Raw genomic sequence first — 12,313 nt, 5'->3', positions numbered from 1 at the left:
GGCTTACAGTGCTCAGAATATGCTTGCCATGTGCCCCAGCAAATGCCAAAAATCTTAGCTGGATCTCAAATAAAAACATTCAGAATAGGAAGATTAGATTTAAATTTGGCATGAAACACCTTACATGTACAGCAAAAGGCAGATGGCCGGCCATAGGCCATTTATTTTATTATTTTACAACCCCGGGCTGTGCAGTCCTCCATGTCCTGCGGCTCAACTAAGGGACTCTGCCGTTCTCCTCCCCGGTCGCTGCCGTCCTCCCCTCCCATTATCACAGCGAGTGATACGGCACCCACTCAGCCTGCACTGCTCCCGTGCCTCGGCACCACCGGAGGACGGGCCCTGGCACTCTGGCTTCAGGGTCAGAGTTGTTCTGGGTTCTCTTTCCCCCCCTGGCTTCCAGGAAGCATACTCTGTGAGCACCAGCTGATGGATAGCCAGACCAGCAGGATTAACTAAATTAAAATCCTTCCCTGCTCCTCCAATGTAAAATATCTATAAGAACTGCTTACAAATCATAATGCAGCAGTTTTCATACCAAGTTTGCAGCTGTTTCCTTAATTTCCTCCACAATTATATTTTACTGTTATTCTGCATAACAGTAAAACACAACACCTGCTTCAAATTGCAGTCCTGTTCTAAGCACTGTAATTCTCTTTTGAGACACAAAGTACCAAGACAGAACTGAAGCGCAAAACTGCATAATTGCACGGCACTGAAAAGTAAATACAAATGAAAACATCTTCCTGTTATAGAAATGACTGTCATTAAAAAGAATGTTAGCCATCAAAGCACGAAGGGGAAAAATACACATTTTCAGTCTGCAAGAACATAGTGTTTGCATAAATTAGAGAATGGTATAAAAATTACTTGGCAATTCTTTCTCTCCTTCCATCAATGCCTATTGTGTGAAACACAGAACCTTCTGAAGAAAGGAACCCAGACTCAGGTCTAGACCACTGCCCCAGCCTTGCGGCCTGCATCACACCCGTGCTCGAGACTCCTGGTGTTTCTGGGGTAAGCGCTGTGTGGCCTAGAAATCCAGGATACAGACGGTATTTAAGCATTTCTCAGTGACTTCCGAGAGTCAGTTCCGTACCCTCCTAAGCGTGCCTGTCGGAAGCTAAGAGGAGACAGAACTGAGACAAGGGAGAACACACTCCTCACGCCCCCTCTCCCCTGGGAGCACACCCAGGCCTCTTGGCCCCTTTGCCCCAGGAGACAAACCTGGAATCTCCACATCAGCAGCCTAGGGCCCTGCGACTCGGAGGCCTAACTGGGCAGCAGGCTCCTCATCTGAATTCCTCTTCAGTGTAGTCTCTTTCAAATGTTTGATCGTCACAGTGCACCTGCTGTGCCTATCTCCTTTAATCTGGAACCCTTTGAAGAAAATGTCAGACTGAGGCAGAGAGCTTCAAAACTTTCCCGGCACCTTTACAAAAGTCAAGGAAAGGCTGCTTTCTTAAAACGCTCTGTTTGCCTCCACCCCCGTCTCAAAATGAAAATATCCTGAGTGTATTAAGCACACACTGTGGACAGATTGGCATTTTTTTTCAACTCTTAAAGACAGAGGTCGATGAGCAACATCACCTTCCATAAAGAACTGGAGAAAGCCTGCAAGCAAGCAGGAAGACACTGCCTAAAACCATCCCAAAGCAGCACCGCCTGGCTGCCGGTTTTTAGGCAATACAGCTGTCCCAAGACCAGCGTTTCCATGCCTCCTTCCTCTCCACAGCTATGTTAACTTTCCCCAACAGCTAAGGAAAGCAGTTTTCTTTTTAAACTTTTCATTTTCTACTTCAACACATTTGCCTCACAAAAACAAAAGCATCCACGCATCCACTCCAAAGCACCAGGATGCCTAACAGGGAGGGACCCTGGCAAACACAGCACTGGTGTGAAGTTTAATTTGCTTTTAAAAATACGCGGTGAGCACATTGTGCTTTTCCTAGACAGCAGTCGCCTCCCCTGTCTCTTAGGCTGCACAACTAGAAACGCTCTTTCCCAGGGATCCACCTCTTCACATCCAGTGGCAAGGCAAGGATTAAAATCTGAAGAATTAAATGACTGCCTCCACCTCCTACAGACCAGAAGTCCAATTTACTGAAAGTTTCAAAGCCACAGTTCAGGACCTTTCTGCCCCCAGCCCTGCCTGGCAAAGGCTGCTAGAAAGGCGCCTGTGGTCTGATCTCCTTGTTAGAGCAAGGATGCTGCTTGATCTCTTGCCCCAAGGACAACGCAGGTCCGCAGTGACTGGAGCCTTGCAGGGACTTTGGAACTAGCCTGCTCCAACTCTGCCAAATTTCGCTGTCTCCTCCCTCTGCCTTGCACCCCCAGCGCGGCCCTAGCTCACGCCCCTACTTTCGTGTCCTCTTGCAGCTCCCATCCTGGAGTGCCAGTCTTGCCCACGCGTCCTCCCCCACTGCGTCTCCTCCAGTTTTGGGGTGGTACTGACAGGAAGACCCACGTGCCTCTTCGTGCTCCTGATGCCATCCCCCCCACCCCACCACCTCCCGCACACTTACACCTGAACTTGTCCCCAGCACTGCGAACACCCAGCTGGCGCATCCTTTCCAGAGGGAGGGAGAGCAGGAGTTTGCTCCCGCGCCTGGCAACGCATGAAGTCTATATAGGGTGGGGCGGGGAGCGCAAAATTCTCCACTTTGGATTGGTTTGTTTGTTTTAAATCTGGGGTGGGCAGCTGGAGGGGCTTCGGGTACTGCAAGCACTCGCGCACACACACTTGCACGCACACGCATGCACATGCATGCACACACATGCACACGGCACACTCGCCCTGCCCTCCCGGCTGCACGCCGCCTGCTCCGGCCGCAGCTCCCCTTCCTTCCTTCCTGCAGAGCCGCCTCGCCTTCCTCCCTCGCTCGCGCGTTGCGCCGCCGCTGCAGGCACTGTTTGCGCGGGGCTGGCCGCCAGGGTCCGCGGGGCGGCCGACCTCTCCCCACCCCGGAATGATGAATGACGGCTGGGCAAAGGCTGCGACTGGGCTACCCTAGGGATGTCGCTGTCCTCTGTCCGGGCTTGTGGACGACCCAGATCGGGACAGCAGCAGAGCGGAGCCCCAGCGGGCTGCGGGACGACGGGGTGAGGGGCCGGGCTCCCCCCTTTGGAAATCTTTTCTTCCACTTAAAGTTTTCTTTCTTCCACCTTGACCTGTGTTCTTGGGTTTGCGGCACAAATCAATCGCGCATTTTTCAGGACCCGCGTCCGAGCCAGATCTGGGTTGTACGGCCGAGGGGTGCTACGAACGCGCCCGCGGGTATCTCCCTGCTACGCTCCCTCGGCGGCGCCCGCGCTCCCCGCCTAGCCGGTGTCCGCACTCCTAGGCCGCGCAGCCCTGAGCCCGCGCCGCACGGACAGCGCCGTTCGGTGCCAGCCGCCCAACTCCGCCTCGGCGGGGCGCGATAGCGCGGCCGCCACGACTTTCCTGGGTCGCTGGGTCGAAGGGTCGCCGGGTGGCCGCGCACGCAGTCTGTCCGGGCGGTGTGGCCCGGACGCGGGGAGGAGGAGCTCAGCGGGGCCAGGCTGTCCGCGGGAACCCGGATAGAAGGAAGGAGCCCGCGGTGGCCCGGGTGGCCGCGGTCGCAGCCTGAGCACAAAGCTGCGCGAGTCTCCGCGGCCGCGCACCGGGCCGGAGACACAATGCACCGGCCTAGGCCGGGCGCGGGGCGCACGCACGACCCTGGACCCGCGGGTCCCCACCAGGGCGGCGGCGTCACCCGGGGGCGACGCGGCCCGGAGGTCGGGACCCCAGAGGTCCGGGCCGGGCGAGGCCGAGCTGGGGCAGCACCCGCGGGGAGGGAGGCAGCTCTACAACAGGATCCGCGCGCGCTCGGGGCGCACGACCCGCCCTCCCGGTCCCGCGCGCGACGGCCAGGTCCCCGCGGCCCAGCCCCTCCGCCGCCGCTTTGTGCGCCCCCCGTTACCTTTCGGGGCGCGCGGTCGCCGAGCCTTCAGCGCCCTGGGTGCGGGCGGCCCATTCCGAGCCGCGGGGGCGCGCGGGCCAGAACCTGCGACCCCGAGGTCCTGCCGCGCGCAGGGCGGGGGCGCGGAGGGCGGGGACGGGACCGGAGCAGCCGCGAGCGGGCGGAGGAGGAGAGCGAGGGGCGAGGGGAGGCGCGAGGGCGCGGCGGGCGGAGGGAGCGCGGCGTGCAGTGACAGGGACCGCCACTGGGGTCAAGGAGCACGCTCCAGGCGCCCCGCACTCGATCGCCGCCGCTGAGCTCCGGGCCGCGGGGTGCGCGCGGCGAGGGCAACCGAGGGCGAGGCCTGTGGCCGCGGGGTCAGCCGGGCGCGCGTGGCCGAGCCCAAGTTCACCTCGTTGCGCGGCCGGCTGGGGAGCCTCCGGGCACCGGGAGGGCAGGCCTCGGAAACCAGGAAACCAGACCCCGGAGACTAGCCACTCACCCAGGCCCCCACCCAGCGACCTGCAGGGCACGGTCAGAGGCCCTGGCGCGGCTCCAGGGCGCAGAGCTCGCCGGGGGCGGGGGCGGGGCGAGGGGGGGCAGGGGCACTGGATGTGACCGAAGGGGGGGGCCGGGACCCCTCCCATCTGTGGGGCTGGGCTGCTTCTGCATCCCATGCCAGAGCCTTTCAGGGCCACACACACACACACACACACACGCGTGCGTGCGCGTGCACACACACTCACACTCACCTCTTTCTGCAGTGTTGTTCTTGAGAAAAAAGGCCAACCCGCCTGATTTTTTTTTCACCTCCCTGAATTAAGCCAGGTTCGAGACAGAAAGTGAGAAGAGGCAAGGACTCCGGTGATGTCCGTGCTTTGTTTCCCTCAAAGATGAGCACCTCAAAAACAGTGTAAACAACGAAGTTACTCCGGGTTTCTCTGCTACTTTGGAATATGGAAGGGAAGGCTTTCACAATTGGGTGCCAACATCCAGGAGAGAAGGCGCTGTGAGCTGCTGCAGTGTGGGAGCCAGGGACGGGTGGCTTTCCCTGGACTTGGCTGGCGGGCTCATATGGGAAAAACTTGGTGGCCCTCTGATGTTTGGGCCATTGTCACAGCCCAAGAATTTGGGTCAAGAACAGCTCTGATTCCTTCCCAAGAGCCAGACTCCAAGGTCTGTAACATCTGTGAAGGGACAGTCAGTGTGTGTGTGTGTGTGTGTGTGTGTGTGGGTGTGAGTGTGAGGGAGAAAGGCATTAACTATACTGTGTGACAGCTGACCAAACTTCTAGGGTGAAATTATACCCCCCAAAATAAAAGGGAGCATTTCAACGTGGTCTGTAGCCTCCTCTGTGCTGAAACGAATTGATTTCCAGGGCCTGGGAGGAAAAGAGAAGGGCTAGAAGGAGCACTTGCAAAAGAATATCAAACAGAATTCGCTTGGAAATATTTCCCCTTTGCCATGGGCTTTCCTGGATTTGAATTCTATGAAGCCATCTCCTTGGCCTGGGCTGCAGGGAGGAGATGGGCTCTGATGGACTGGGCTCGAGGTGCACAGTGCCCCGAGCATCTGCCTGTCAGGTGTGCTGAGACGGAAAGGACGGTGCCTGCCGTCCCAGCAAAGATCACAGCCTGTGGTGGTGACGCAGAGGGGCATGCTCATGGGTCTGCGTTCTTTTGTTTCTCAGCCAGTGGTGAGCTGAGCAGAACCAGCGTTCTGGAGGGATGCGTCGTGTGGCCTCCCTGCACTGAGGTATAGTGAGTGCTTCACCGTCCTGCCCCAGTGCTTTGAGGCTTCGGACTGACCTGGGCTGATTTGCTTAGCCGAAACAAAAGGCACCAGCCCAACAATTTCTGTGGTTTCCTTGTTCTTTCCTTTCCTTTTTTTTTTTTTTAACTAAGTAGTTGTCCATCAAAGTAGCCAAACTAGTTTGAACCTGATTTGGAACCTGAAAATGTACACACAGACAGTGAATACAGTGGGCTCTGCCTTAATGGTACATTTTACAGCATATTTAAAACTGTAAGAAAAACTCGAGCATGTGATGCCTTCAGCGTTGGGGAAATTCACATGCCATTTTACTGAGTGAGGAAGAATTGAGGTAAAAAGGTTTAAAATTAGGATTTGGAGTGCAGGAGGCGAGCAGACTCCACAGGGGATCAGTTATCCAGCAGTGACCCCGCTGCATTTGGGTTATGAATCTTTATTTCCATGAGACTACTAAAACAAAGAAATGCGATGGGGAGGTGCAAGTGAATTTAAATAATAAATCAGAAATGAAAAGAAGTGGTCTTTCGAATAATCCTCATCACCCAGATTTGAACTTACTGCACTGTTAGACTCCAATCTCCGCATATCCAGCCACCAACACCACCACTTACTTTGTAGTGACTGGATGTGAACCATGGCCCTCCTCTGACAGAGGCTTTGAGATGGTGACTTACACCAGATTTTAAATGCTAGGTGGCTTAGGCCTTTTCAGATGGGTAAGCTCCTACTTTCCATTTTTGTTGTTATTAAATTCCACTTTTATTGCTTTTAATGACACACAAAGGAAGGACGAAAATCAAATGCCAAGTCCATGCTGGGCCTAAAGGAAATATTACAAATATTTCCCTTTAAGGTCATGTAAAAAAAAGTAAAAAGGGGGCTGGGGAGATAGCTCAGTAGAATAAAGTGCCTGCCTAGCAAGCACAGGGTCCTGAGTTCAATCGGTGGTATACCCCCTCCCCCCCAAAAAAGGTCATATGAAGCTGGCCTTTTTCACTAGCGGTTTCCTCAGTAGAACTGGTAAGCATGTTGATGCCTTTGAAGTCGTCTTTTCAGAATGGACTTAGGGAGGAACACAAGAGGAGGTGGTGGGAAAGCCTGGTGGAAACCCGGAAGGCGAAGGCTGCTTTGCCTGAAGCTCAGCCCTTACTTGCAGTTGGCATTCCCTTCTAACAGCAGGCGTTTCCTACACCGGGACACATGTCTCTTAACTTGGTCCATCCTGGGCTTCTTCTTCAGAAAAACTTGAAATTATTGAATTTCACTAAATTATGTGCACTAATCTAACACTAGGAAGAAAACAGCAGCTATTTTACCTCCCTTTTCTTTAAATTGTCTGTATTTTTATTGTTTTCCTGCAGAGGCTAAGCTTATAGCATCAAAAAAAGAGGGCTTCCCAGTACCGCTACTCCTAGGATACAGCTGAAAAGGACAACAATCTCTGTTTTGCTCTAGATGCCCATAAGTTTTACAGCTATTCTTACTTCATTAAAATATTTCTCTTACAACCCCTCCCGTTGTTGAAAATATCTCTTTCCGCCCTTCATTCTCACGTGCTATACACATAGCAGAACCAGGAAATCCTCATGAGGAGGCCACAGGGATGGGTAAATCATAAGGTAGAAGGGAAACCAGCCCTCCCAGAAGCAGGATCCTGTGGGCTGCGAGGAGGAAGTGACGTCAGGAGTCCAGACTGGGAATGAGAGCTAGGACTTCCCATGGAGGCAAGACTGCAAACTGCTGAGGGCTTGCTAATGGCCTTAGAAGCATGAAATAGTGCAATGAGTACCTTTCAGAAATTAATTTTCTCAGGAGGAAACAAGATTAAGTGTCACATCTGTTGAAAGACAGCTCTCTTTCTTAAATAGGTACCCAGAATAAAAGAATCCTAAGTCGGATCTGTGCCCTAAGAGACACAGTTAAACTTGCGGAGACATTTTACCAAGTCATATGTGATAGATCTGAGTCTTAGTTCTTTTTTGAAGTCCTCAAATAAATAAAGAAATATTTTGAGACAGGCTTTGTATTTAAAATTTCCTCTTGGTTCACTGGAAAAGATCAGGATCCATAAGAATGGATGCAATTCTGCTTCGTGAAATACATAATAATCATTCTGAATTTCCTCTCATCTTGTTTTGAAATTCTGTATAGTTGTTATTATCTTTAAAACAGAAAACTAAAACAAATTTACATTTTATAGTTATTCTCTTAAAAAGGCTAAATTTTATTCAGCTTTGTTGTTAACTAAATTATTAAGCATTCAGAACACAAAAATCTTAAAGATTTACAAAATACTTCCTATTTCTTATATTTGCTAGCCAGCATCTAGCACGTATCAATACATAAGACAAATCCTGGCTGTGTGATAATTACCTTCACCGCGTGAGGGTTTGAGCCCAGAGCGTCACACATGCTGAGCGTGTTCTCTGTCCCTGAACTGCCCCGCCAAGACCTACCATGATTCACTGCAAAAGCCTGAACGTGACATGGGGCAGGCTCATGCTTCTGGCTTTCTGTCCAGCCCGGCACTGTCACACTGTCTGTTGCCAGCAAGTGCCCACTAGGTCTTCCCTTGGTCCTGGAGAAGCAGGAGGCTGGCTGGTGTTGTACAGGCTCGCCGTGGTACAGCAGCGCATTCCTACTGAAGGAAAAGACAGAGGAACCTGACTCACAAGATGGGCATGTGAGAGCCACCCGATATCCTGGAAAAGAGTAGGTGGTGGGGGTTTTTGAGTTAGCAATCCACCTTGACAAGACAGTGTAAGACCCAACATCCTGGGGCCGGGGAGATGGCTCAGTGGAATAAATGCTTCCCCGGCAAGCGCAAGGGCCTGAGTTCAATCCCTGGTTTCGCCAAAAAAAAAAAAAAAAAAAAAAAAAAACCAACATTCTGAGGATGTGTAACATGATGTTCCACCTTCTCCTCACCACAAGTCAATGAATGAATGGATACTGTGCTTGAAATTGAGTCCGAGTACCCAGCTTTATGGAACACCTACCTCTCCCTGGCTTTTTAATGTAATGGCTTGATTATTTGAACATTTCAAGAAATCTGCCAAGCACAATTCTTAATGATATAAAGATGCAAAAAGCAGAGAATTCGATATCCATAGGGGGTGATTCTAGGACTCCTCCCTTGGACCCTGGAATATGCAAGCTCTCAAGGCCTTTATAATAAATGGGGTGGCCATGACACAGAACTCCTGCATTTCTTGCGGTGTGCTTTAAGTCATCTCTGGGCTACTTGTAATACTTCAGACAATAGGGGGCTGCATAAGTGAACAGGAAAAAATCATACAAGAGAAATTGTTCCTTTTAAAGTTTTATTCTTTTGAAACTGCCGAGCTCTGTAGCTGTTTCGTGGCCCTGAAATCACTTCGCAGACCCTGTAACCGCAGGGCAGCACTGAACGTGCAGGATGCCAGATTGCACCGGGGTACCCAGCTTCACAAACTGGTGCCCATTCACCTGCTCTGGTAGCTGACGGCCCCTCCCCACTAGCCCATCGGAAGAACTCGCCCGCTGCTCTGTCTCCCCTTGGTACTTCCTGCTTGTGCATCGTGTAGAAGCCCTGGGCCATCAGCCATCGTGGCCTGCGTTCTGGGAGCAATCCCAGTCAGCACCCATTGCTGTAAACAAGTCTGCCTCCGAAGTCTGGTGCCGCTTCACGGTTCTGCTTCCCACGGCGTAGGTAGTTGTTACACTGTGTTGCTTCGGGAAGAGCGACGAGAAAAGCAGCACGTGTGCAGTAGAGACGCAATTTATTTCAAACATGTTTTATTCCATGATCGCTGAGTGTGCGAGTGCTGCTCCCACATGCATCCAGGCCTGACTGCGTGTAATCTCACAGGGTGAGGAGACACCAAACGTGTTACCCAAATGCATGCCAGTGACTGCTGTGAAAGAAAAGGTACCTGCTGCAAACAGGACAGGAAACAGAACCATTTAGCCTCAGGTGAAGTGAAGGCTTTTCAGGTGCAGAAAAGGAATGTAAAGATGTTGGAGGAAGGAGAGGGAGAGACAGAGAGAGAGGAGAGAGACAGGAAGAAAGAGAAGTGAGGGAGGGAGAGAGAGAGGGGAGAGAAGGGGGGAGAGAGAGAAGAAGAAAGAAGAGAGAGGGAGAGAGAGGAGCGAGGGAGAGAGAGGAGCGAGGGAGAGAGAGGAGAGAGAAGGAGAGAGAGGGAGAGAGAGGAGAGAGGGAGAGAGAGGGAGAAAAAGGAGAGACAGAGAAGGGGGAGAGAGAGAGAGAGCAAACAGAGAGCAAAGAGAGGGCAGAGAGAGTCCCTGATGCTGAGAACACAAGTGTGTGTGGCCAGGGCTGGGCCTGGAAATGAGGCAGAGTTGGCGGTAGAGACCAGAGCTTCTGGGCACTGCTAAAGACCTTGGAAGGTCATTGCTGAGGCCTCATTCAAGATGTTTGACTTTATCCTGAGGGCAACTGCAAGCTGTTTAAAGACCTTAAGTAGAAAACTAGCAGATTACATTAGTGTTTTGTAAAGGTCACTCCTGCCTCTGCGGAGAATGGATTTTAGGAAGGGAACATGAGTGAGGGAGACACTTGGGAGCTACAGTCAGGCAAGGGGGCCAAGGAGCCAGGAAGGGACAGGAGAGGGGGATGGAGTCCTGAGATCTGAATACACATCAGGTAATAAGAGTAAAGTTTACCACAGTCCTGAACCCCCAGTCGCAGCACTTTGGTACCCAGACATGGAGGCTGGCCACACTTGCCCCATGGGCTGCTGGCTTGGCCACCTCATTCCACTCACGCACCTGCCCTTCTGTGTGCAGATCGGGCTATTCTTCATTACAGAGCCCACCTTTTCACAAAGGACACACCACAAAACAGGACACTGGCGTGAAGCACCATCGGTTCAACTTGGTTCCAACTACAACTCCTGAGACACTTGGTGCCCGTCTATCTCTGGCTCCTATGTAGACTCGTTCTTGTCGCTTGTGGCAAATACATGCAGGAAGCCAAGGTCTTTCTGTCCTCTGACACTGGAATGCTGCTTCCAACTCCATGGCATATCGGTGTTATGTGTCAACATCACGTCTAATTCTCTCAGAGCTGGTTCTCTTCTACTGAACTCCATAATATTCTAAGAAATTCTTAATACGTGGTTGCTTTTGATTTCTTTTAATCTTTGATGACCCAGATCCTTTTCTCAAGCAGACTATGAAAATCAAATCAGAATATGATTGTCCCCATTGTAAGGTTTTCCCATGTGGACCTCTCAGGCTTGGAAAAGCTGCTGAAAGCCAGAATCCTCATTGCTGGCTCCTGCTGGCACCAGCTGCTAAGTCACTCTGGCCCTGTTTGGCAATCAACTCAGAGTACGAAGGAATGATGGATGAACATAAATGTAGGGCCTTTAGGATAAATACAATGACAACTATATTCTCTAACTTCCTGCCTTTCTTGGTATTTCTACAGTTTGAAAGCTCCAGTAGTTTCTTCTGTTCTTGGGATTTCCCTCAGTGAGCAGCTGTAAACAAAGCTAAATCTATATCCACCATAGCACTTCAATAACCGAGAACTAGGGCGCCCGGTTTTACTAGATACCTACGATAAAAGGAAGGTCTAGCAGGGACAGGGGACACACAGTGCTATGTAAAAGTGGCCAAGTCTTGCTTCATGCAGAAGGAACTTTTAGGAAAAGACTATTTTCCTTTCCTTTTCAGAAGCACTTGGTAATTGTTTTCTGAAAAGATGGGAAAATTTAGACTAGCAAAAAGAAATATGAACACGCAGCAAAGTTAGTCCCATCTCTCAGAAATGCCCACATATTTACCATTGATGTTTTGTCAGTTGGTCTCTCATTTATGTGTATTCACAAAACGGAAGAAAGCCAGGAGCTCAGCCGCCAGAGTAGGGCTTGTCCTCCCGCCTGGGCGACTTCGGAGAGTTGCTCCAGCCTTTCGCGCCTTGCTGTCCTCTTTTATACAAAGGGGATATTAAAACTTTCTACTTTACCGAATTGTTCAGGGGATTAAATGGGTTACTATTTTCTAAAGAGCTTAGAATAATGCTGATACATATCAAGCAATTATTATACAGTTTTATAATCCATTTTTAAATCTTTTAATACAAAATTAATCCAGTCATTGTAAATTAGATACAGAATAATTTGACATGTGAAAACACCCCACGTGCTCACCTGTGTCTCAGCACCCGATCCTTGCACGGAGGTGCCACACCCATTTTCCACCCTGTGGGTCATCTTTCTGCGCTGCTGGCCACTTGGGCTTTCATGGGCAGGACTGTGCCTGCTGTAAGCTCCGAGCGCTCGACAGCCCGCACACAATTTGAAGGTGTGTGCACAGAATCAGCCCAGAGACGACCCCCCCGAGAGGCCTAAGAAATTGGTTCTAAAGCTCTCAGGAAGGGGCTTGCGACACTCACGTCTTGGGAGCTGATTAGGTTGATATTTGAAAGGACGAAGGTTTCCATTCAGTTTGTCCCTTACCCAATCACAGAGTTCCCTGGTTTTTCTTCTTATTTTTGTTTGATGCATGAGCAACATTCTAAAAAACAAATTTAGGATTTAATTTTTTGCTAGCTGCAGCCATTCTTAGATATTTATGCTATTTAAATTCATAGCCAGAGTAAATTTTAC

At 51.0% G+C, this 12,313-nt stretch overlaps 1 protein-coding gene across 6 annotated transcripts in view; it reads right to left on the bottom strand.

Moving 5' to 3' along the window:
- The window catches only part of Mpped2 (metallophosphoesterase domain containing 2), a 162,799-nt gene extending 158,350 nt beyond the window's left edge, over positions 1–4,449 (bottom strand). The window contains exon 1 of one of the 6 annotated variants that reach the window (XM_023704244.1): positions 4,426–4,449. The gene's annotated coding sequence lies outside the window, so the exon portion shown is untranslated. Of the gene's footprint in view, positions 1–870; positions 999–1,227; positions 1,346–2,525; positions 2,669–3,944; positions 4,102–4,425 lie in introns of those variants that run through there. The other 5 variants (XM_023704245.1, XM_004644107.2, XM_023704242.1 and 2 more) reach the window with 5 other exon arrangements.
- Between the last annotated feature and the right edge of the window lie 7,864 nt (positions 4,450–12,313).

This window comes from Octodon degus, unplaced genomic scaffold (genome assembly GCF_000260255.1).
Source record: "Octodon degus isolate 3935 unplaced genomic scaffold, OctDeg1.0 scaffold00193, whole genome shotgun sequence".
Taxonomy (NCBI): Eukaryota; Metazoa; Chordata; class Mammalia; order Rodentia; family Octodontidae; genus Octodon; species Octodon degus.
Note: the sequence above shows the minus strand (reverse complement) of the source record. Positions and strands in the feature narration are given on the sequence as shown.